This window comes from Piliocolobus tephrosceles, chromosome 5 (assembly GCF_002776525.5).
Source record: "Piliocolobus tephrosceles isolate RC106 chromosome 5, ASM277652v3, whole genome shotgun sequence".
Taxonomy (NCBI): Eukaryota; Metazoa; Chordata; class Mammalia; order Primates; family Cercopithecidae; genus Piliocolobus; species Piliocolobus tephrosceles.
In genome coordinates, this window is record NC_045438.1 from 168,117,934 (window position 1) to 168,141,826 (window position 23,893).

Genomic DNA, 23,893 nt, shown 5'->3' on the forward strand with positions numbered 1-23,893 from the left:
TGTCAATATTTCTTCATGGAGAAAAACACATTTTGATCTTTTCCTCAACCGAGTCAATAAGGTGTCAGGTTCTATTTGAATATTTTCTCTGGAAAACATCTTACAATAATGATGAGAGTCTAATAACTTTTTCTTATAACATTAATTTGAGGCAATCCCAAGGCTTCAAACAGTATTTATCTAAAAGGAGATGGACAGCCTCCTGAAAGTTGTTAGGTTTTCATAAAATGGAGAGGCTGAGTGCATCAATGTGTTGATAATAATCACTTGTAATTTCCCCTCGTAAGTCTCCTCCTCCATACTGTCCCTCAGCCCCGGTGGCTCCCCAGGTCACAGGGTTTTACAAGCCCTGTGCGCATTCTCTATCTCCAAGCGTTAAGGGCCCTTTTAAATTCATTCAACCAACATTTATGGAGAACCTCGTGTGTTCTAGGCATTGTGCTAGTAACTGGGGACACAGAAATGAAAACCTGCCCCAGTCTTAACTCAGTGTTGCTCTGTAACTCCATGGGAAACAAGGACCCACACGTAAATGATTTCCGTGTCATGAAGTATACTCTGAATTTGTAAAATTTGCTTTGGGAGCTTAGAGGAAGGCATGCTTGGAACTGGCTCAGCTGGCTCTTCCTTTCCGTGAAAACGAGCATCCTTACCTTTCTGTACTTCTGTGAAGTTATTTCAAACTTACATACTTATATGTGTTTCCAGATGAACAACATTTGTTATTTAGGGCAAAGAATATAAGATTGGCCTGTCTGGGTCAATTCTGGAGCTCTTGGTTTACGAAGCATCGCTTCCAAGGGGGCCATATGTAGGGAGGGATGCAGGTGCCGTATGCCAAGTGGAAGGGCCGTATGGCTGTGCTGCTGCTTCTAAGCCAGAGCTGATTTGGTGAATTTCTGCCTGTCACTGTCCCCACCCCTTCCCTTCTCCTTTATGTGGGGTGCTCACAAGTACCATTTCTGAGAAAAGCCTTTGAATTTAGAATGGCTACAAATCTATAAAAGTGGCATAATTCTATGAATACAGGTTTGGGAACGTTTTCGCCTATGAAGGGAAACCTTTTCTTCTTGAGGAAAACTCAGCATCGCGAGATAGATGGTTGGTAATGAGCTAAATCAACAAGTCAAAGTTGACGTGTGTTGAAGAAAATCAAATTGTAGAGCTTGAAAAATCCTTGAAGACCACGAGATGCTAGTCTAAGCCACTGAGCAGCTGAGGCGTTAGGTGATTTTTCACGGCCACACAAAGTGACAGAATCAGAAAATATTTGCTGTCCAGATTCCCTCCTCTGGGGCTCCCCTACCTTTCCACTGTCTAGCAACTAACAGGACCTTAAACCCCACTCCTGCTCCAAGCTGGTTTGCGTTTGGGCGGTATCCATGGTATCGTGATATTCTGAGCATATCCCCGGGAAGGCTGAGTTCAATTCCAGCAGGAGGTGAGGAGCGCAACCACCGCTTCTGGTGGGAGGAGGGATGTGAGCAGCCACACAGATGCTGGAGTCCGGGGATGTGCTGGAAGGTGGGAGGTGGTGGTTACCGCCACGGCAGGAGCAAGAGAACCTGAAGGTAGTTTGAGGCTGAGTCAGGATGCCTTGCATCCCAGGTCTCTCTGCGCCTCATGAGATGAACCGGAGCAGGACTGTAGGGGAAGACATGGGAGCAGGAGATTCCCAGGAGCTGTTTCCTAGTCCACAACACTCGGTGCTCGGGAGGCTGGAGAGAGTGCTGGGGAGAGTGGCGCCAGAAACCATCGTCAACGATGGCATTGAACCAAACACCCGGCACCCACTCTACACACATCAGACCCCGGGCAAGGTCCTGAGGGTGTACAAAGAGCAAGAATGGTTTCTACCCCAAGGAAGCTGCATCTCCACAGGGAGCACAGAGCTGCACGCCTAGGTGTTCAGGGCAGGAGAAAGAAAGTGGCCCAAGGTACTGGCGGCCAAGGCACCATCACGTATCCCAGCGGCAGCAAACAAAACTCCAGTCAGTCAGCGGAAGCACCTTCAGTGAGAGTCACTTCATGAACAGCAGGGCAGGGTGAAGAGAACCCAGAGGAGCCCTGGGCTTGGAGACCAGACAGTGGGAAGCTGTGGCCATCGCAGGCCTGAAGGGTAGGGGAAGAACAGCGTGGTTGGAGCCCAGTGACCACTGGAGCCATGGCCGAGGGGCCACCTGTGGAGTAGGTGGGAATCACTAGGGGCTGAGTTGGGTCCCCCTTCCCCAAATTCCTGTGAAGCCCTGAATCCCAGAACCTCAGAACGTGAGTGCATTTGGAGATCAGGCCTTTCGAAAGGTCAGTCAGGTCAGATGAGGCCATCGGTCTTACTAGCAGTAATCCCACTAATGTCCTTACAAGAAGAAGACGTGGGGACACAGAGACACAGAGGGAAGCCCATGTGTGGACACAGGGAGAATGAGCCAAGGACAGAGGCCTCGGAGGAAACGTACTCTGTCCACACCTGCATCTTGAATTTCCAGCCTCCAGCCTCACAGACTGTGCATAAATAATGGTTAGTTATGCCACCGAGTCTGTAGTGCTTCATTGCAGCCCTCACAAACTAAGACGGGGAGGGACACACCCGCTGCCAAAATACAGCTTGATCACGGACAGCATGAGGAGGAAACACCCTAGACTTTCTCAACCTTATCCAAACGCCGCACCCACCCAGCAGCCAGCAAAGGAGTCCAACTGGTGTGTTCCATATGCGCCAAGCTCCCGGGACACCGGTGGGGCACAGAGAGAGGGAACGTGAACAGGTAGGGAAAAAGTAATCAGCAAAGGCATCCAGTCGAGTACTGAGAAATCAAGACAGACTGCATGGAGGAGGTGAATCGTGAAGGAAGTCTGGAGTAACAAATGAGTTAATATGAGGAAGGCACTCAGAATCCTGCTTGGCCTATAATAAGAGGTATCTGCGTCGTTTTTACCACATACTGATTTTTATTACTATTTCTAATTCCTCCTAGAAATACTGGAAGGTTGGTATTATTTTCTCCTTTTTACAGATAAGAATGTTAGACTCAGGGAAGCTGAGCAAATGGCTAAGCCGGGATCCACACTCAGGCCTGCCTGGCTCCAGAGCCACCAGTCCAGGCTGCATCCCATGAGGAAAAAGCCCTCAGCCAGAGGAGGAAGCCTGGGTGAAGGGCAGTTCCAGAGCAGGGTGTTGCAGACCGACAGGCGCGCTGGCGAGAGAGACGGGCACCTCTGGGGACCCGAAGTGGTGCAACAAGGTGGGACTAGAGAGTGCAGTGTGGAGAGAGGCAGGAAGTTGAGTGGAAGTAGGGCAGGGACAGATGAAGATCATCCTCTCCTGCCTCGCCAGAAGCTGACACTCCTCCCAGGGAGCTTGGGAAGGCTTCCAGGGATTCAGATTTTAGATTGAACATCTTGAGGGCAGTTTAGAGCATGTCATATTCTAGCAGTAAGACTGCTAGTAAGACTGAAGGCGGGGCGATCAGTTAGAAGACTTGCAGAAAGCCAGGTGAAAAATAAGGAGGACCTTAACCAAAGATGGGCCGTGGGGAAGCAGGGACTGAAGGGTGCTGGTGGGAGAAGCCACAGACTATGAGATGTGCAGGACTTGAAACTCACTGGATTTGGGAAGTGGGGAGGAGGAAGACGCAAAGGGTGCCTCTGGGTTCCTGGCTTAGGGAACTTCATGGATGGCGTTGCCCTTCCCAAAGGCTGGGAGCAGAGGAGGAGGAACCTGTTCAGTGGGAAAATGATGATTGCTGCCCAGACACCTGAGTGCCTCTGGGTTACCCAAGCAGAAAAGACAGAGCCAAATCCCATGAGAAAACACAGCAAACCCAACAACAACTTAAATTTTGTTAAGTATCTTACAGCAAAATCACAAGATTTTGATCACTCTAAAAATGGTCACTTGTCCCACCTTTGGGAGCAGTGAAAGCACATGCCACCATGAGGAGGTCATCGCTATAAGCATGTTATTTTAATAATTTTAAAAGCAGCTGAGTTCTAATTTTGCAAAAAATACTTAAATAAGCACTGGAAGATAAAAAGGTCAGAGTGAAGGATGAGTAAGATGGAGTCTTCCTGGAAGAGCTGATGGAGTCACAAAACTGAAACAAAGGTGGCTAAAGAGGATGGAGTGCTGAGGCCAGGCGCGGTGGCTCAGCCTGTAATCCCAGCACTTTAGGAGGCTGAGGCGGACAGATCACGAAGTCAGGAGATTGAGACCATCCTGGTTAACACAGTGAAACCCCGTCTCTACTAAAAATACAAAAAAAAAAAAAAAATTAGCCAGGTGTAGTGGCAGGCACCTGTAGTCTCAGGAGACTGAAGCAGGAGAATGGCGTGAACCTGGGAGGCAGAGCTTGCAGTGAGCCAAGATCGCGCCACTGCACTCCAGCCTGGGCTACAGAGCGAGACTCCGTCTCAAAAACAAAAAAAGGGATGGAGTGCCGAATGCAAAATCAACGTGGACATGGTAGATACTGAGGCTCCCACCTGAAAACCTGTATGACGGTGATGGCTACCTCTGGTAAGTCAGGTCAAATGAGGCCATCAGGGTGGCCTGGATCCAATCTGACTAATCTGACTAATGTCCTTACAAGAAGAAGAGGTGAGGACACAGAGACACATGTGAGGACACAGGGAGAATGAGCCAAGGACAGAAGCCTCAGAGGAAACGCACTCTGCCCACACCTGCATCTTGAACTTCAGCCTCCAGCCTCATAGGCAGCCTCTCTGAGAGCCACTTCCAGTCCTGTTGTCAGCAGTGGAAGGTAGTGCTAGGCATAAAGGCCAGATGAAGGCAACGACCCTTAAATTTGACTGGCAGAGTGAATTATACATGTCATGCGGTAGGCCTCCTTCTAATCTATCATTTCAAATTTGTCAGCTTAAATAGGCAACGGATATTGAGGAAGTGAACTATGCAATGTCCTAAATTGTAAAGATAATTTTTAAAAGTCAATGTGTGCTAAATAAGTAACCTCAAAGATGGTTTTGTGAGATCTTAACTTGAAATAATTTATTTTATCATGCACCTCATTTCCAGTAGTTTGGTAGTTCTGGCAACCCCAGTTGTGCTCAGCAGGTAGCCTTAGGAATGAAACAGTTTGAAAGAGAGACAACCTCATAGAGAGATGGCTCTCAGTCCTCCTGAAAGTTCCTTGCAATAACATCCTTGCAGTTACACTGTTGGTCAAATAATGTCCCTAACCTATATTTAGAGAATATTAAAGATAAGGCACTATCTTTATTATTTATTACAACAGAGGAACCTATGTGCTTTGCAAGACCAATTAAAGAAGATTTTAACGCATACATTTAAAGCTCTGTTTTGTGATGTCTTTATTGAGATTTCCACTCATAAAGAAAGACAGATGAGGAGTTGAAAATATACAGAAAGGCAAGAGTATTGCCCCCACTCTAACAAGTAGAAACTAGATATACCATAGAATTATAACTTCTCCTGAGCTCAGCAAACACCTGAGGTCATAGGGTAACCAAATAGTTCCAAATCCAAAAAAAGACAATTCCTTCCAAGGGTAGAAAGGATTTGAGCGTTTGTCTACCAGTGGTGAATGGGAGAAACAGAACCCCAGCTACCATACAAGTAGGTAAGAAGATAAACCTTCAAGACAGATTTCTAGAAACCAAGAATGAGCTAGCACGAGAGAAAGCCACATCCAGGTTCTCTCTACAGCCTTCCACCAGATTCTCGTGAGAGAGATTTCAGGGCTGCAGCTGGAGGATTAGAAAGAGCCTCACGGTGGTGCAGACGTGGACTGGGAAAGCGCTGTCACTGCGGGATACTCGTGAGTCCCACCCAGACCCTCTCTTCTGTGGAACTAAAGCTCTAATTTACTTTGAGGAGCAGGAAACAGTCAGTCAGTCCCAGGGCACAGGCGAACGAACATGCATATGTCTGAGGAAGAATTTTTTCAAGAAACCCTCTAACCTTTGGGGAAGAGAAGAAAACAATCCTGGTCCCAGAGCCCTACTGGGCCTCCTACTACTGGGGGAGGGTAGAAAACACCAAACATCTAGGGTTACCAGATTTCGCAAATAAAAATACGTGAAATTTGAATTTCGTAGAACAATAAATAATTTTTACTATAAGTATATTCCAATATTTGGGACATAGTGATGTTAACAAACTTCATTGTTTACATGAAATTTAAATTTAAGTGGGAATCCTGTATTTTACCTGACAACCCTAGGCACACAAGCCCTGCCAAAGATATGCAGGAGAATTCAGCTCCAAGGGAAGGAGTGGAAACCCCAACCCTGAAGTCCCAGACACACAGGGCCTGCCTGAAGCTGAGGCTGGACCAGGACGACACAGAATTCTCCTGCTTCCCACCACAAGGATTGTTCGTAGCAGGTAAGAAGAAACAGTCTACCCGTGGGAGGTGGCAAGAGCACAGAGAGAGAAAATGTCTGTGGTGCAGGAGTACCAGGGAGGCCAAAGCTGAGGATGAAGCAGGAACATTGAGGAAAACGCTCCAGGACCTAAGCACAAAGTAACACCAGAGACCGCTGAAGCCAGTGGTACACTGAAGTGAACCAGAGCAGCAACAGAAACCCAGCTGAACTCAACTCCTGACCAAATTGAGTCAAGTTCCCAAATAAACTACCTAGAAGAAGAGTTATAACCATTTCCAGGGATAGATACTGTATACCTCAGTATATCACAACAAAATTAAAGGCAGGAACTCAAAAAGATACTTCAGGCCAAATTTCCTGGGAGAAAAAGATGGAAGCAATCCAAATGTCTATCAACAGATGAACAGATAGACAAAACATGGCTTATGCATGCAATGGAATATTAATCAGCTTTAAAAACTAATGAAGTTCTGATACTTGAATGAATCTTGAAAACATTATGCTAAGTAAAATAAGCTAGAACAAAAGGAAAACTAGTGTATAATTCCACAGTAATTATCCAAGAGGTACCGAGAGTTGTCAAACTCATATAGACAGAAGTAGAATAGAGGTTACGAGGAGCTTGGGGAAGGTAAAAGTGAGGAATTATTATATTCGGGGTGATAAAAAGTTATAGAAATGGATGGTGCTTACGGTTGCATGTATTGTGAACGTACTTGATGCCACCGAATTGGACATCTAAAAGTAGTTAAAATGGGCTAGGTGCCGTGACTCACACCTGTAATCCTAGCAGTTTGGGAGGCTGAAGCAAGTGGATTATTTAAGGTCAGGAGCTTGAGATCAGCCTGGCCAACATGGTGAAACCCCATCTCTACTAAAAATACAAAAATTAGCTGGGTGTGGTGACGGGCGCCTATAATCCCAGTTACTTGGGAGGCTGAGGCAGGAGAATCACTTGAACCCAGGAGGTGGAAGTTGCAGTGAGCCGAGATCACACCACTGCACTCCAGTCTGGGCAACAAAGCAAGACTCCGTCTCAAAAAAAATAAAAATAAAAAAAATAGTGAAAATGGTAAATTTTATATTATATTACATATATGTTTTACAATTTTTAAAATAATATTTTTAAAAGAGTTCATAAAAATCTCCAGGCTCAGATAGCTTCACAGGCAGATTTACCAAACATTTAAGAAAGAGTGCCAATTTTACACAAACTTAGCATAATAATTTTCTTTCACTTAGTGTAATGCTTTCAAGGTTCACTCGTGTATCAGAATTTTATTCCTTTTCAAAGCTTTCAGATAATTGAGAGAGAACAGTGATCCATTCATTCTGTGAAGTTAGCATTGCTTTGGTGCCAAAACCAGATGAAAACACTACAAGATGAGAAATCTACAGGCCGATTCCCATCATTAATATATGTGCAAAAATTCTCAACAAAGGATTAGCAAGTCAAATAAACAATATATTAAATTATAATAAATCATGACCAAGTGGAATTTATTCCATGAATGCAATGCTGGTTCAAATATTAGAAAATTAAACAATGTAATTCATCATATCAATAGAGTACAGAAAATAAATTATCATTTGACTAGATTCAGAAAAACCACTTGACAAAATCCAAAATCCATTTTTGATAAAAACTCTCAGCAAACTAGGAATATGAGGGAACTTCCTCCAAGTGAGCGTCTACCAAAAATTTGCCAACATCACACTTAATGGTGAGAAACTAAATGTTTTCCCCTTATGATCAGGAACAAGACAAGGATGCCCACTTTCACCAACCCTGTTCAACCTCGTATTAGAGATCCTAGCCAAAACATTAAAGTGAGGTGGGGAAGAGAATACTCATTGAAAGAAAGAGATAAAACTATCTCTGTTTGCATATGACATGATTACCTACTTAGAAAATCTCAAATAATACATAAAAATGGCTAGAACTAGCAAATGAATTTAATAAGGCCAGAGGATACAAGGTCAATGCTAAAATATCAGTAGTTTTATTATATAATACCAATAAAAAGTAATAATTGAAATTTAAAAAACTGTATTATTTACAATTGCACCAATAAACAGAAAATACTTAGATATAAACCTAATAGAGTTTATATGAGGTCTGTATGTTTGGAAATAATAAAACACTGAGATGAGAAATCAAAGATCTAAATAAATGGATGTACACTACGTATGTCATGTTCATGGATTGAAAGACTCAATATTTCTAAAGTGCCAGTTTTCCCCCAAGTTGATCTGTGGATTCAGTGCTGTCCCAGTTACAATCCCTGAAGGATTGTTTGTAGAAATCGATAAGCTTGTTCTAAAATTTGTATGGAAGACAAAGAAACTGTAATTGTTGGGTAAACAATAAATATCATTATGGCTTAAGTCACATTTAGCTGAGTTTTATGTTGTAGTGAAAAGCATCCTAACCAGTAAGAAATCAACTGTTTTGGCAACGACGTTGCTTGATATCTGAAGGTAAAATAAAATAGTCTTGACAATTCAGAATAGTGAATCAGCCCATTGAAAATACTTGAAATATCCACTTTAAATGTTCTTAATATTTATTGAATAGTAATACTAATTTTTATTATGATAATAATAGAGTATATTAAGCATTTTCTATGGGCCAGAACTCATCTAAGTAATTTAAATATATTAACTCATTTAATACTTACAGTTCTATAAATCAGGTACTGTATTTATCCTCATTTCAATGGGTCAAAAACTGAAGAGAGGGTTAGCCTTCAAAGTGATGTGCTAAGTAAGTGGAAAGAGTGGTATTTTCACTCAGGTAGTGTGGCTTCGGAGGAGAACACTTGACTACTACTCTGCTACGTGAACTCCCTCCATATTTTTTATGCACACTCATTCACTATGATATATTCCACTAGAGATAATCACAGAACAACCCTACCCAAAATCCTAATCATTACTTTTAAAACAAATAATAAAGTTATTTTAATTCTTAATAGCATCATTAAAGCTCCCATAGATTAAACCGATTAGCAGAATCACAGGTGAGAACTTTTTGTTTTTATTTCATATACCTATATTTCTTAACTGTTGTAATTCTAATTCTGCTAAAAGAAGAACATCTGCTAACTATTTGTCTTTGCTTGGCTGAGTTTATCCAAGTTGGTAGAGGAAGCAACAACAATAACAACACAAAACAAAACTTAAGATCTAGTTCTGAAGAAAAATCAATGGCAGTGTAGAAATGTCTTTGTCTTCATAGATTATGGACTAACAAAGGAAAGATAACACTGGGCATATCACAGGTTTTAGGAAAACACATTTTCTTTCTAATTCAGGGAATATATGGATTTAATCTTAAATTCTTAAATAACCAAAGATTCTTTTGGTTTTAGCAGAAAGAAATTGAATTTACTAGAATAATACTGGATGTATGTGTTAGTTTTCTATTACCACTATAACAAATTACCACAATTTTAATGGTGTAAAACAACACAAATTTATTAGCTTACAGTTCTGTAACTGTAACATCTGTAACATCTGTCGGAAGTCAGACATGGGCTGGGTGCAGTGGCTCACCCCTGTAATTCCAGCACTTTGGGAGGCCAATGCAGGCATATCGCCTGAGGTCAGGAGTTTGAGATCAGCCTGGCCAAAAGTGGTGAAACCTCATCTCTACTGAAAATACAAAATTAGCCATGTGTGGCGGTGCACGCCTGTAATCCCACCTACTTGGGAGGCTGAGCCAGGAGAATCACTTGAACTCAGAGGCAGAGGTTGCCGTGAGCCGAGATTGCACTACTGCACTCCAATCTGGGTTACGGAGTGAGACTCCGTCTCAAAAAAAAAAAAAAAAAAAAGAAAGAAAAAAGAAAAAAAAAATCAGACATGGGTTTTGTTGGACTAAAATCAAAGCTTCAGCACACTGCATTCCTTTCTGGAGATTGTAGGGGAGAACTTTTCCTCCTCATATGATTTGTTGGAAGAATTCAGTTCCTTGCATCTGTAGAACATAGGCCCATGTTTTCTCATTTGCTGTAAATTGAGGCCAGAGGTCACAGGATTCCTTGATCATGGCCCCTTCCCTCCATCTTCAAACAATGGTGGCTTGAATCCTTCACACATTGCATCACTCTGACCCACTCTTCTTTCACTGTCTTCCACTTTTAAGGGCTCATCTTCAGTCTGAGTGTGCATATTACATATATCTATACATATGTATATATACATATATGCACACATACCTACAGAGGAATGCCAGAACTGACTGATGTAATGAGTTTTGGAACTCTGGAGTCTATTTGAAGGTGTCTAGCTTCCAGAAAGAGGCTTGGCTGAGATTTAAGGATTAGGACATTCAAAAGAAATTGCTTATATGAGGAAATTTAGAAAGTCAGTATGCATGTCTAGGGAAAGATACAGACTCAGAAAAGACCTGAAGTATCCTAAGTTTACATCTCAGGCTGATCCCCAGTATAGAATATATATGTATATTTAAAAACAGCAAACTCTGGTAAACAGAGGTAATTTGATTTCCAAAGCTACTCTTGTAGCTTTGGAGCTACATTTGTAAGCTCCAAATGTCCAGTTTTCAACAATGACAATAACAAAAATTACAAAGCATACAAAGAAACAGGAAATAGTTGCCTATTCAGAGTAACAAACTAAATGGACAGAAACCATACCTGAGGAGGACCAGGTGTCAGACTTACTACACAAAGACTTTAAAACAGCTGTCTTAAAGATGCTCTAAGAGCTAATATGTGGACAAATACGTGGACAGATTCATGAAAATTAGGTATGAACAAATAGAAATATCAGTAAAGACAGAAAACAGAAATGATGGAGCTGAAAAGTACAATAACAAATATAAAATTCACTTTGGTGAAGTTTTGAAACTCTTTAGTTTCCAAAGCAGATTTGAGCAGGCAGAAGAAAGAATCAGCAGACTTGAAGATAGGACAATGGAAATACTGAGTCAGAGAAACAGAAAAAGACTGAAGAAAAGTAAACAGAGTCCAAGGGACCCCTGGGATACTGTCAAGCAGACAAACATATGTGTTGTGTCAGTTCAAGAAGAAGAGAGAAAGAAAGAGATTTAAATATATCGTAGCTATAAATGTAAAACATGCCAAAGGAAGATTTTCAGGTTGAAATGAAAGGATGCTAGACAGAAACTCAAAGCCATATGAAGAAATAAAGACAGCCAATAGAGGATTTACATGGGCAATTATAAAAGTTAATATAATTGTAATTTTGTGTTGTAACTCCCCTTTTATTTTCTGATTTAAAAGACAAATACATAGAGAAACAATTTTTAGTCATTGTTTTTGATCATGTGTAATTTATGACGTCAATAATTAAAAGGTAAAGACAGAAATGTAAGCTTGTGTGAGTTCAAATCAGACTGTTATAAATATGAGATGTTAAATGTAAATCCCATGGAAACCACAAAGAAAATAGTTATAACATATACACCAAAAGAAATGAGAAAGCAATTAAAATGTTTCACTACAAAAAATCAAACACAAAGTAAGACAGTCATGTAAAAGATGAAAACAAAAGGCAAAATGGAAAACAAATAGCAAAATGGCAGAAATAAGTTTCTCCTTACTAATGAATATTTTAAATATAAATGAATTCAATTATTAAACAAAAAGACAGAAATTGATGAATAAATTTTTAAAAATAATTCAACTATGTGCTGTCTACAAGAGACTCACTTTAGATCCAAAGACACAAAAAGGTTGAAAGTAAAAGGATGATAGAAGAGCTGGGGAAGGGATAGAAAAATTACACAAAATAGAGTTAAGTTAAAAAAAATGTTGAAAACAGACAAGGAAGGATATTAGATAGTAATAAAAGTTTTAACATAGCAAGGTAATGTAACAGTCATAAACATTTACACACCTAATAACAGACCCATGAAATACATGACACAAATATGGACAGAAGTAAAGAAAGAAATGGACAGTTCTACAATGATAGTTGCAGACTTCCATAATCAATAGAACAAACAGACAGAAAATAAGCAAGGAAATAGAGGACTTGAAAAACACAATAAATCAACTACATCCAACAGACATATATACAACGTGCCACCCCACAAAAACAGAATACATATTCTTCTCAAAGGCAGATGGGACATTCTCTAGTATGGAACATATGTTAGGCTACAAAACTAGTGTCTATACATTTTTAAAAGATTGATATTATTTTTATGAAAGTATCTTCTCTGAATATAGCAAGTTGAAGTTAGAAATCAATAACAAAAAGAGAGAAAACTGAAAAATTCACAATACGTGATAATTAACATGTTCTTACACAATCAATGGATCAAAGAAGATATCACAAGGGAAATTAGAAATTACTTATAGATAAGTGAAAATTAAAACAATATACCCAAATTTATAGGATGCAGTGAAAACACTGCTACGAGGGAAATTTAAAGCTGTAAATGCTTACATTAAAAAAGAAGAAAGATCTCAAATCAACAACCTAAATTTACACTTTAAGGAACTTGAAAAAGAAGAACAAACTAACCCCAAAGCTGCAGAAGGAAGGAAATCATAAAGATTAGAGCAGAGATAAATGAAATAGAGAATAGAAAAACAATAGAGAAACTCAGTGAAGCCAAAAGTTGGTTCTTCAAAAAGATCAACAAAATTGAGAAACTTTAGCAAGATTGACTAAGACAAAAAGAGAAACGACTCAGATTACTAAAATCAGAAATGAAAGTGGAGACATTACTACCAATTTTTCAGAAATATGAAGGATTATAAGAGAGTACCATGAATAATTGTATGCCAATAAATTAGATAACCTAGACAAAATGGCCAAAATTCTAGAGACACAAAATCTACCAAGACTGAGTCATAAAGAAATAACACATTTTTTGGGAGGCCGAGGCAGGCGGATCACCTGAGGTCAGGAGTTCCAGACCAGCCTGGCCAATATGGTGAAACCTTGTCTCTACTAAAAATACAAAAATTAGCCGGGCGTGGTGGCAGGTGCCTGTAATCCCAGCTACTCTGGAGGCAGAGGCAGGAAAATTGCTTGACCCCGGGAGGCAGAGGTTGCAGTGAGCCGAGATGGCGCCGCTGCACTCCAGCCTGAGCAACAGAACAAGACTGCGTCTCTGGAAAAAAAAAAAAGAAATAAATAAATAAAACATTTTAGTAGACCTATAACTTGTGAGAAGATTGAATCAATAATAATAAAAAAAAATAACTTCAAATAAAATAAAAGCCCAGGACCAGATGGATTTACTGATATATTCTACCAAATATTAAAAGGAGAAAAAACACCAATCCTTTCCTGACTCTTTCAAAAAATTCAGGAGCAAGAAACACTTCCTAACTTATTCAGAAGACAGCATTGCTCTGATACCAAAACCAGGCAAGAACATGACAAAAAAGCTATAGATGAATATCCATTATAAATATTGATGTAAAAATCATCAAGAAAATACTACCAAACCAAATTCAGCAGCATATTGCAAGGATTGTACACAGTGAGCAAATGGAACTTTGTCCTGCAATGCAAAGATGCTTCAACATATGGCAATCAATCATGTAATACATGACATTAACAGAATGAAGGAAATAGAGAATAGAAGTAAGTAGTAAGTTATCTTCTTCTTCATCATCAATAATTTCCGTTGATGCAGAAAAAGCATTTGACAAAGTTTAACTCTTTTTCATGGATAAGCAACACCTCTAATTACTATCTCAATTCAGATTAGGGCTTCAACAAATGCATTTAGGGAGGATACAACACTTAGTCCATAGCATAGCCACAGAACTTAGGCAGGAAAAAGAAATAAAAAGCATTTAATTTGGAGAGGAATAGGTAAAATTCTTTCTATTTGTAGATGATATGATCTTATATCACATAAAACCTGAAAGATTATACACACACACACACAACTAATATAAAAATTCAGTAAAGTTGCAGAATGCAAAATCAACCACAAAAATTATTTGCTTTTCTAAACACTTACAATGAACAATTCAAAATTAATACTTAAAAATTCCATTTATAATAGCGTTTAAAAAAGAATAAAATCTTTAGGAATTAACCAAGGAGGTGAAAGATGTGTACACCAAAAACTATAAAGCTTTGTTGAAAATAAATTGGGGACAAATAAATGGAAAGACATCCCATATTTATGGATTGTGACTTAATATTGTTAAGGTATCAATACTACCCCCCAAGTGATAATCCACAGATTTCATGACACCTCCATCAAAATCCTAACATTGTTTTATGTTGAGAAATAGAAAACTCCTACAGTTCATACAGAACTTAAGGAACCCTGAATAGTCAACAAAAATCTTAAAAAAAATAAATATCAAGTTGGAGCATTCACACTTCCTGATTTCAAAACTTACCACAAAGCCACGGGTAATCAATACAATGTGGTAGTGACATAAAAACTGACATAGAGACCCATGGAGTATAACAGAAAGCCCAGAAACAAACCCTCATACATACAGACATATGATTTTTGTCATGGATGCCAAAAGCATTCAAGGGGAAAATAAATCTTTTCAACAAATGGTGCTGGGACCATGAACATCCGTATTGTAAAAAAAAAGAAGTTGCACCCTTACCTAACACCATGGCAAAAATTAACTCAAAACGAATCAAAGACCTAAACATAAAAGCTGAAACTATAAAATTAAGAAAACATATGGGAAAGATTTCATGACATTGGATTTGGTAAATATTTCTTAGATATGACACCAAAGTCGTGGGCAACAAAAGAAAAAAATAGACAAATTGTACTTCATCAAAATTAAAAAAATGTTTGCCCAGAAAACACTATAACCACAGTTAAAAGGGCAACTCATTTAATGAGAGAAAATATTTGCATATCTAATGGGGTTTAATACCCAGACTATATAAAGAACATTAACAAAAATCACACAACTCCATTTTAAAATGAGCCAAGGACTAAACAGACATTTCTCCAAAGAAGATATGCAGATGGTTGATAAGCACAAAAAAAGATGCTCAACATCGCTAATCATTAGAGAATTTCACTTGAAAACCACAAAGAAACACTATTTCCCACTCATTATGATGGCTATTATAAAAAATATAAAAGCAATAGAAAACAAAAACAGGTGTTGACAAGGATGCAGAAAAATGGGGATTCTTGTGCTTCGCCGGTGGGAATATAAAATGATGCAGCCGCTGTGGGAAACAGCGTGGCAGTTCCTCAAAAAATTACACATAACATTACCGTATGATACAGAAATTCTGCTTCTGCATAGACATACAAAAGGATTGGAAGCAACGACACAAACAGATATTTTTATAACCATGTTTTTAGCCGTATCACTCAAAATTAGTCAAGAATAGAAATAACCCAAAGGCACATTGATGAATAAATGAGGAAACAGAATGTGGCATGCTCTGCACTTTGGGACCAAGTCATCCAGCAAAGCCCCACATGCACGAGTGGGCAGAGGCGGGGAGGGAGGACGAAGTGCATCTCCTGGAGGGCAAGGCATTACACAAGTTATTTGTAATCCTTCCATAAGAAAGATTTGTCTGTTCTCGTCTACTTACATATTTGTTTATGCAGTTTATGTTAGTATAGACTCGTGATGTTTATTTTACACTTTGGGTTATAATTCAATGCTATGTTCTCTATTTTCTTGTTCAAATGGTTTCAGCTTTGGCTGGTGGGAGCTCTTCCAAGTTGGCTCCTGTGTCCCTTGTTCACATCCCAATTGCTTTGTTTCTTGGCACTTCTTTTCTTGCTGGCATTGCAAGACTCTCCGGTTCTATCTTGTATTTTCCCTGTCAGTCCCACAGTCAGCCAGTTCTCCAAGGAACCCTGGCTCCTTTTGTTGAAGAATGATTAGAAATTAAGACCTTGGCACTGGGGGTGCCCGCTGCCACTGGTGGCTCACTGACTCAAGGCCCTCTCATTGGGCAGACCTAGGATGTACATTGTATATAAACTCACGGACACACATGGCTAAAAATATTCTATAGAATATTCTATATTCTATCCATCTGTATTAAGTTAACCTGAATTCATGTTGATGTCTCCAACTCTAATACAGTACCACCAGTACCACAGAGTTCATTCTAGCCTTCCCAAGGAGTGATATGTTGAAATTTTTTCCCCAGAAATAATCAGTTTATGAATGCAGTTTTACATTTAATTCCAGAGAGCTCTAAAACATAGCACCATGGGCAACACCTTCCAGTGGCTCCCCCACTGCATACAGACTCAGTACCAACTCTTTTTTTTTTTTTTTTTTTTTTGAGATGGGATCTCACTCTGTTGCCCAGGCTGGAGTACAATGGCACGGTCTCTAGGCACTGCAGCCTCTGCCTCCTGGGTTCAAGTGATTCTCCTGCCTCAGTCACTCAAGTAGATGGGATTACAGCCATGTGCCACCATGCCCAGCTAATTTTTTTTGGTATTTTTAGTAGAGACAGGTTTTCACCATGTTGCCCAGGCTAGTCTGGAACTCCTAAGCTCAAGTGATCCATCCACCTGGGCCTCCCAAAGTACTGGGATTACAGGCATGAGCCATTGTACCCAGCTGACTCCATACCAACTCTTGAGTATTTTGTATTTTCTGGAGTTTATATAAATGGAATAATGTACTTTATTCACTCTTTTTGTCTGCCTGCTTTTACACAGCATAGTTATTTTGAGATTTATTCATGTTGCTGCATGCATTAATACTTAATTCATTTTTATGGTAGAGCAGTATGAATACTCCTTTGTATGTGTATGGACATACTACAATTTATTTATCCATGCAGTTGTTAATGGACATTTAAGTAGTTTCTAATTTATGGTGATTACACATAAAGTTGCCATATATATTTATGTCCACATTTTATGCTTTTGTTTCTCTTAGGTAAATAACTAGAAGTTCAATGCCTGGATCATGTAGCAGGTTTGTATTTGACTATGTTTAACTTACATTCCCTCCAGTAATTAGTGAGAGTTCCAGCTATTCTGCATCCTCACCAATACTTGGCTTGGTCAGCATCTGTAATTTGAGATATCCTAATTAGTATCAAGTGGTGTCTTATTCCCCAATGACATAAAATGTTGAATATCTTTTTCTGTGCTTATTTGCCATTCATATGATCGTCTTTGTTCAAATGTCTGTAAAAACTTACCATTTTTAATGGTTGTTTGTTTTCTTATAAATGGACTTTAAGAGTTCTTTATATATAGCAGATACAAGTTCGTTATCAGGTATGTGATTTGAAAATATTTTCTTCTAGATGGGTAGCACATCATAATAGGAATAGAAAACAGAGATACAACTCAGTGGATCAATGGTTGATCTTGGGGTGGTCTCACAGCAGATTACGATAGGGCTGCATTCCTCATTCATTAGAAAAAAGAAGCAAACCTAATGGCACCTAACAGGTTTTCTAGGCAGTGGCCCACTGAAAGCTGTGAAAAGATACAGTCATTGAAATGAAGTGCAGGTAAAGTCCAGGTCATAGCGAGCCCATTTCCCAGCCTGGAACAGAAGGTTAAATGGAATATACAGGAATATTGACTTGTTGACAAATTATCTGCCTTGCTGACCTAGGAACCCTTAGATGTCTTTTCTACTAAGGACAGATTTGGAAACAAAATACAGGACCAGCTGCATTGTCTTGCATTAGAAAATTCTCTGGTAAGTGGAAGTTGGCTTCAGCAGATACAACACATTGTTTTCACAATTAGATCACATCAAAGCTAATTGATTATACTTGTCACTATATAGTTTGGGATAACTAGAAAGCCACCCAGAAAGGTGAGTAAATATAGATCCCTCCCTTACACTCTGTATCAGCATACATTCTGAAGAAATTAATAATAGGTAAAAAAAAAAAAAAATGAAAAAAAGAAATGAGAAAAGTACTAAAATTATTTAAGGAAAAATGTTTCAAAACGCCCTTTGAATGAAGAATCATTGGCTATTATACAACTCAGAAAACTTTTATAAATTCAGATACATGAAAGTCAAGTATTTCTGCATGGCAAAAGCCATTATGAACAAGTCAAGGAACAAATGGCATACTGGGAAATGAATATTTACAAAGTACATTGGAATTAAGAAGTAACTTTTCTAGTAAATTAAGATAACGTAATTATATTATTATAACAATAGCATAAAATAATTGTTATGTGTAACAATAATTTTAAAATAAAAAATGAGCTAAGGCTGTGAGCCTTAAGTTTATAGGAAAAGGAAAAAAATGACTTTTAATCTTGTAAAAAGATGCTCAATTGCACTCAATAATGAAAATTCAAGAACCAAGAACATTAGCAGAGATGAAAACACTTGATAGCAAGACTTGTATTGGGAAAAGTGTAGGCATAAATTCATTTAAAAAGATATAGCAATTATAAACATATATGCATAAAAAACAGGGCCTCAAAATATATGACGCAAACTAATGGAATTGAAGGGGGACAGAGTTCTATAATAATAGTTGGAGATTTTAATACCCACTTTCAGGAATAGATAGAACAACTTGGCAAAAGATAAACAGAACTTGAACAACATAATAAACAATTAGATCTTCTCAACATGTACAGAGCATTCCACCCAATTCCACCCAACAGAAACGGAATACGATTCTTCCGAAATGCTGGTGGAACATTTTCCAGGATGGATCATATGTTGAGTCAAAACAAGTTTCAACAAATTTTAAAAGAAAGTATATAAAGTATATCTTTCAACCAGGAACAGAAACCAGGAACAGAAGGAAAAATGGAAAAGTCACAAATATGTGGACATTAAATTACATGCTTTTAAACAACCAATAATCAAAGAAATAATCACAAGGGAAATTAGCAAATACACTGAGATGATTAAAAACTTAAGTATTACATACCAAAACTTATGAATGCAACAAAAGCAATGCTTACAAGGAAATCTACAGCTATAAATGCTTACCGTTTTTTATTTTTTTGTTTGTTTATTTTGAGATGGAGTCTCACTCTGTCACCCAGGCTGGAGTGCAGTGCTGTGATCTCGGCTCACTGCAACCTCTGCCTCTTGGGTTCAAGCAATTCTCCTGCCTCAGCCTCCTAGGTAGCTGGGATCACAGGTGGACGCCACCATGCCCAGCTAATTTTTGTATTTTTAGTAGAGATAGGGTTTCACCATGTTGGCCAGGCTTGGTCGTGAACTCCTGACCTCAGGTGATCCTCTGGCCTCAGCCTCCCAAAGTGCTGGGATTACAGGTGTGAGCCACCGTGCCTGGCCAACGCCTACCTTTAAAAAGAAGAAAGATTTCAAATCAATAAACCTAACTTTACACCTTGAGGATCTAAAGAAGAGGAAAACTAAACTTCTTTCTGTAAAGTTAGAAGGAAGGAAATAAAGATTAGAGTGGAGATAAATATAATTGAGAATGAAAAAAATAAGCTGGGCACAGTGGCTTGCGCCTGTAGTCCCAGCACTTTGGGAGGCCAAGGCGGGTGGATCACAAGGTCAAGAGATGGAGACTATCCTGGCCAACATGGTGAAACCCTGTCTCTACTAAAAATACAAAGTTAGCTGGGTGTGGTGGTGCACACCTGTAGTCCCAGCTACTCAGGAGGCCAAGGCAGGAGAATCGCTCGAATCCAGGAGGCAGAGGTTGCAGTGAGCCAAGATGGCGCCTTTGCACTCCAGCCTGATGACAGAGCGAGTCTGTTTCAAAAAAAAAAAGTAGAGACTCAATAAACCCAAATGTTGGCTTGTTTAAAAAGTGCAACAAAATTGGCAAGTCTTCAGCTAAAGTAGCAAACCAAAAAGAGAGAAGACACAGATAACTAAAATCAGAAACTGAAGTGGAGGCATTAGCACAGATTTTACAGAAATAAAACATTATAAGAGAATACTATGAACAACTGTATGCCAAAAAATTAGATAACCTAGATGAAATTGATGAATTTCTGGAAACACACAAATTACCTGAAGTGACTCATGAAGAAATAGAAAATCTCAACAAATATAAAACAGGAGATTAAATCAGTACTCAAAACCTCCTAACAAAGATATGTCCAAGACCAGATGGCTTCACTGGTAAATTATACTAAACATTTAAAAAATTAACACCAATTCTCTATAAACTCTTCCTCCCATCCTTGAAATAGAGGAGGGAATACTTTTTATGGGAACTTATATTATAAGGCCATCGTAACCCAGATGTCAAACTAGAAAAAGACATCAGAAGAAAAGTATAAACCAATATCCCATATGAATAGAGAGGCAAAACTTCAACAAAATACTAGCAAACCAAATCAAATGACACATTAAAAGAATTATACACCATGACTCAGTAGGATTTAACCCAGGATGCAAAGGTGGCTCAAAATTTTTTTAAAAATCAATATAACAGATCAATTAAATTAATAGAACAAAGGGAAAAGATGCATGCTCATCTCAATTGATGCAGAAAAGGCATTTTCAACCCCCTTTCATGATTTTTTTTAAGCCCAGAAAACTAGGAATAGAAAGGAGCTGCCTAAATATGATAAAAGGCAATTATAAAAAAACCCACAGCTAACATCATACTCAATAGTGAAGCTTTCTCTGTTAAGATTTTTTAAATTTCTTCCTAACAAGACAATGATGCCCACTTTCATTCCTTCTATTCAACATTATAAGTTCTAGCCAGAAAAATTAAACAAGAAAAAGAAAGAAAAGGCATTCAAATGAAAAAGGAAAAAGTAGTACTATCTCTATTTGTGAGGACATGATCCTATATATAGAAAATTCTAAAGAGTCGACAGGAATACAAATCCAGCAAAATTACAGGCTATAAGATTAACACAAAAAATTCAGTTTGTGTTATACCACAAATATATGTTATATATAGTATATAATATACTATATGCCAGCAGTTAACAATCAAAAAAGAAAATTAAAATAAAGCAATTCCATTTATAACAACTTCTAAAAGAATAAACACCTAGAGATAAATTTAACTAAGGGGGTGAAAGAATTGTACAATGAAAACTATAAAACTTTGCTGTAGGAAATTAAAGACAGAAATTAAAGAAATAAATGGAAAGAAATTTTGTGTTCACAGATTAGAAGACTTAATACTGTTAAGATGTTAATACTACCTGAAGCAATACACAGATTTAATAAAATCCCTTTCAAAATTCCAACAGCTGTTGCTGCAGAAATGAAAAAGTCAATCCTCAAATTCATAGGCAATTGCAAGGGCCCTGGAATAGTCAAAACAATCTTTAAAAAGAAAAACAAATTTGGAGGAGTCACACTTCCTGATTTCAAAGCTCACAAAGTTACAAAAAGCAAAACAATGTGGTACTGGCCTAGGTATAAACATATAAACCAATGTAATAGAATGAGAGTTCAGAAATAAACCCATATATCTATAGCCATTTTATTTTATTTTATTTTATTTTATTTTATTTTATTTTATTTTATTTATTTTTGAGATGAAGTCTTGCTCTGTCGCCCAGGCTGGAGTGCACTGGCACGATCTCAGCTTGCTGCAAGCTCCACCTCCTGGGTTCACAGCATTCTCCTGCCTCAGCCTCCCAAGTGGCTGGGACTACAGGTGCCCACCACCACAGTTGGCTAATTTTTTTGTATTTTTAGTAGAGACGGGGTTTCACTGTGTTAGCCAGGATAGTCTCAATCTCCTGACCTCGTGATCTGCCCACCTCGGCCTCCCAAAATGCTGGGATTACAGGTGTGAGCCACCGTGCCCAGTATGGCCAATTTATTTTTGACATATATGCCAAGTTCATTCAATGGGGAAGTAATAGTCTTTTCCACAAACAGTGCAAAGACAATTGGATTTCTATATGCAAGAGAATGAAGTTGGACCCCTACCTCACATGATACATAAAAGTTAACTCATGGGTCGATGACCATAAAATCTTTTAAGACACAGAAGATTTTTTTTAGGGCAGTGAAAAGATTCTGTGAAATACGGCAATGATGGATACGTTTGTTCAAACCTGTAGAATATGCAACACAAGAGTTGTATTCTAAGGTAAACTGTGAACTTGGGGTGGTTATGGGATGACTACGGGGTGTCAAGGTAGGTTCATTAATTGTATGAACAGCTCTCATGAGAGATTTTGATAGTGGGGGAGGCTGTGCATACGTAGGATAAAAGGCACACGGGAAGTTTTTGTATCTTCCGCCTAATTTTGCTGTGAACCTAAAACTCCTCTAAAATAATAAAGTCTTAAAACTCTTAGAAGACAACATAGGAATAAGCTGTTATAACCTTGAGTTCAGTAGTAGACACTCAGGACACCAAAAGCACAAGAAACAAAAGAAAGATTAGATCAATTTGTCTTCATCAAAATATTTGTATATCAAAGGTCATTACCAAGAAAGTAAAAGACAACTACAGAACGGGAGAAAATATTTGCAAATCATATATCTGGAATGGGATTAATGTCCGTAATATATAAATAACTCCTAGAACCCAACAACAAAAATACAAAACATGTAACCCAATAAATAAGAAGGAGAAAGGACCTGAATAGACACTTCTCCAAAGAAGATTTGCAAATAGCACATTGGTCATTAATCTCAACATTATTAATCATTATAAAAATGCCAATCAAAACCACGAGACACCACTTTACAGCTGCTAAGATGACTATAATTTTAAAAACACAAAATAAATGTTTACAAGGGTGTAGAGAAATTGAAACCCTTGTACATTGATAGCAGGCATTTAAAATGGTGCAGTCATTGTGGAACACAGTTTGGTTTGGTTCCTTCAAAAGTTAAGTGTAAAACTGCCACATGACCCAGCAATTCCATTCTTACGTGCATAACCAAAGAAATGAAATTGGGGACTCAGCTACTTATATGATAGTGTTTATTGCAGATTTATTCTCAATAGCCAAACGATGGAAACACCCCATATCCATTGGTATATGAATGTATAAACAAAATGTGGTATATGCATACAATGGAATATCATTCAACCTTGAAAAGGAATAAAATTCTGATACGTGCTACATATGGTTGAACTTTGAAGACATTATGCTAAGTGGAATAAACTAGTCACAAAAAGACAAATACTGTACAATTCCACTTATGTGAGGCACCTGTGTTAGGCAAATTCATAGACAGAAAGCAGACTGGTCATTGTTAGGGGCAAGAATGTGGAGGGAAGGAGGAGTTATTGTTTATTAGTTGGAGTTTCAGTTCAGAAAGATGAAAAAAGTCCTGGCAATGGAGAGTTGTGATGGTTGCACTACAATGTGAATGCAATTAATGCCACTGAACTGTACACTTAAAAATTGTTAAAATGGTATATTTTATGTTATGTGTCTTTTACCACAGTAAAATTTATCTAAACTTTCATTTTTGCTTTTCAGCTACCTGGTTAAAACAAAACAAAGATGTGAGTTTGGGGTTTATTTTTGACCATTAAAGAGCAGTCAGTTTGTGGTTGTCATGCTTCCTGCAATGTAGTAAGCCTTGAAACGAAAGTGTCTCTTGCACAGCCTAGATGGTCAATAAATTCTTTGTGTAAATCTTGTTGGTGTCTGTGATTTGTCACC

At 38.4% G+C, this 23,893-nt stretch overlaps 1 long non-coding RNA gene across 1 annotated transcript; it reads left to right on the forward strand.

The window, feature by feature from the left end:
* Positions 1-4,311: 4,311 nt before the first annotated feature.
* On the forward strand, positions 4,312-23,801 carry LOC111548635. Its single transcript, XR_002733485.2, has 4 exons — positions 4,312-6,367; positions 17,244-17,282; positions 17,937-18,023; positions 23,708-23,801. It is a non-coding gene; the product is annotated as an uncharacterized LOC111548635 (long non-coding RNA).
* Positions 23,802-23,893: the final 92 nt, after the last annotated feature.